The sequence below is a fragment of the Cotesia glomerata genome, linkage group LG4 (genome assembly GCF_020080835.1).
Source record: "Cotesia glomerata isolate CgM1 linkage group LG4, MPM_Cglom_v2.3, whole genome shotgun sequence".
Taxonomy (NCBI): domain Eukaryota; kingdom Metazoa; phylum Arthropoda; class Insecta; order Hymenoptera; family Braconidae; genus Cotesia; species Cotesia glomerata.
Window position 1 is genome coordinate 23,869,250 of NC_058161.1, and position 2,155 is coordinate 23,871,404.

The 2,155-nt window shown below is 29.6% G+C and overlaps 1 long non-coding RNA gene across 1 annotated transcript; it reads right to left on the bottom strand.

Moving 5' to 3' along the window:
- Window positions 1-227: 227 nt before the first annotated feature.
- Window positions 228-745, bottom strand: LOC123263260. The gene is made up of 2 exons (XR_006509138.1): window positions 659-745; window positions 228-587 (listed from the first exon to the last, which is right to left on the bottom strand). It is a non-coding gene; the product is annotated as an uncharacterized LOC123263260 (long non-coding RNA).
- Window positions 746-2,155: the final 1,410 nt, after the last annotated feature.

Sequence of the window (2,155 nt, forward strand, 5' to 3'; positions counted from 1 at the left end):
CTGAATTATAACGGTAAATATACGGCATGAGCATAAATGACGAAAAATTACGGTATTCTTACGGCATTTTCAAAACCGCGAGGGGAGGTATCGAGTCGTGTGATATATCATTCTTTAGTAAATTTTCTCAGCTTTTCAATGAGCCAACTGAAATCGCTCTAAAAAATTTCTGAGTCCCTAAAATCGGGATTTTTTTTTATAAATCTAAAATAAAAAACTAGTCTTCGTAATTTTTAGACAGAATATTTTTATTTGTGCTTACACACTTGTCTTTATTAATGATTGGTTAACGATTTATTAATTAACTTATCCTCTTCGTAGTATGTATTGTTGACGGGTATACTTGAACTAGATGTACCCTCTCTCATTTCTACTCTGTAAAAAGGTGCGTTAGGTAACCGATGATATGTGGCTCCGATCCAGATGCCAACAGTGACCGAGTTATTTCCAATTTCTGGAGATGTCATCAATCATCAGAATTATAATCTCCGGGCATTGAATTTTTGATGGTACTTTCGTTTGAGTTTCTTTGGATGACGACGGGCAAGCATAAGCTATTAGTCCATTGGAACTGCCTTCAAAAATCCCTAATGAAGGAACAATAAAAGTAATTAATTAATTATAATAACGATTAATTGGAATTTCATTAGCAACTTACCTGAGGAAGCAATGACGGCCACCAGAAGAAAAAGGAAGCTTTTGCTAGACAAGATTATGCTTTCACGATTTTACTGCTACTGTAGTAGCCCATATTTTTTTTACTATTTTTTTCCTCTTCGTCGATTCCTAATCGCTGATTTTTAAAATAAAAATTAAATAAATTTACGATTGGACTACTGCTTATTCTTTTCTTTAATTAAGGTAGTTTGGTCGTCGCTATCCGAGGTTAAATTAATAGATATTTTTTTTTCTTTTTTGCAAGTGATCACTCGAAAAATAACATAAAATATAAAATTATTTCTAATCAGAATTTAATTGAATAAATTCAATTCATAATTATGGTTAAATAATTATAATAATATAACTATTAAAATATCAACTGACAAGTACTAAGCTGTTATGAAACAGTAACAACTGTTATAGGTTATGTAAGGTCGGTACTTTGAACGGTGTTCATTTATTGTTTAAATTTGCAAATATCACTTCAATATGTTAAATTTGCTATAATTTGCGCGAACTTTTAATGTATGTTTAATAACAATTTATTTTAATGCAAAAAAACTTTATGATTATATTTAAATTTAAAATTTGCCGCGTACCGAGAAGTCGCCATTTTCCCCCTGATAAAGATGGTGGAGTAATGTCTCCGACAAACATCAAAAATAGAAACCAATTTATGATAGAAAAAAATTAATTAAATTAAAACTATGTGGTAAATCGTTATCAAATTTTGATAGAATATGTATGAAACATTGTTCTATCTATTGGAAAGTTTTTTTTATGGGGTCAAGTTGGCCGATTTTTCATAAATCCTCCATTTCCGGAGTTATTGAACAAGGACACTCGTAAGAGATCGTGTATTTTTGCAAAACTTTAATTAATTATATCTCTTAAACGGTGTGGTAAAAAAATCTGATTTTTTTTCTATAGATGTATTAAATCATAATCTTTCGAATGAATATAAATAAATATAGGGTCAAGTTGAAGTAATTTGGCACCCAAACTACCTTAATACATTATAATTATGATATTGATTAATTTATATTAATATTGTGAAAATAAAATCACCGAACAATGTAATTACTATAAAAAAAATGCTCTGCGTAGGTTAAAATCTCCAGAACCATTTTTGCGCAAGCGCAAAAATAGTTCCGACCAACTGCGCATGCGCCGGAGTTGTTCCAAGAGTTCCAAGTTAATTAAGCTTGCGCAGTACCTTTTTATGATCATAAAAAATAATTTCTAGCCTTACGGGCATTTATTTTACCAATTAAAAGCAATTTGAGAAATTAATCATAAGAACTTTTATAATAACTATTGAGCAAGATCACGTCAACTGGACCCCCTATTTTCCACTTGATTATGAAAATTAAGTTCATGTATTTTTTTTATAAGTATATACCAAGATAAAATGATCCCCGAAACGATTTTTAAAAATTTCGATTTTAACAATAATTTTTTTTACAATGAAAATTTTAGGTACTTTTAATTAAAA